The following is a 335-nucleotide window of genomic DNA, read 5'->3' as shown; positions in this document are numbered from 1 at the left end:
ACAAACAAATAAATAAATAAAGTTAAATAAAATAATTTTTAAAATAAGAAATTGTAGTAGTTTCATAAATTTACTTAGCAAATAATATAATATTGAATGTTTCTATTCCTGTGGCATGTCTTTTAACTTTGCTAATGTCTACTCTTGTATCCTTTAGAAATATTTTATGGAACAGTAATTGGCATAATGGCTATGTCGCGTAATCCCAGGTAGTCAACCGTGGTTCAAATCCGGGACCCAGTGGCTTAAACTCACAACGGGTGCATGTGCATGCGTGCCCAAGATCTTTTTTTTTTTTTTTTTGGAGAGATTTTCACTGTAGGGCGCGTGCGCTC

The sequence above is a fragment of the Tupaia chinensis genome, unplaced genomic scaffold (assembly GCF_000334495.1).
Source record: "Tupaia chinensis unplaced genomic scaffold, TupChi_1.0 Scaffold143886_1, whole genome shotgun sequence".
Taxonomy (NCBI): Eukaryota; Metazoa; Chordata; class Mammalia; order Scandentia; family Tupaiidae; genus Tupaia; species Tupaia belangeri.
The sequence above is the reverse complement of the archived record's forward strand: the minus strand, read 5'-3'. Positions refer to the sequence as shown.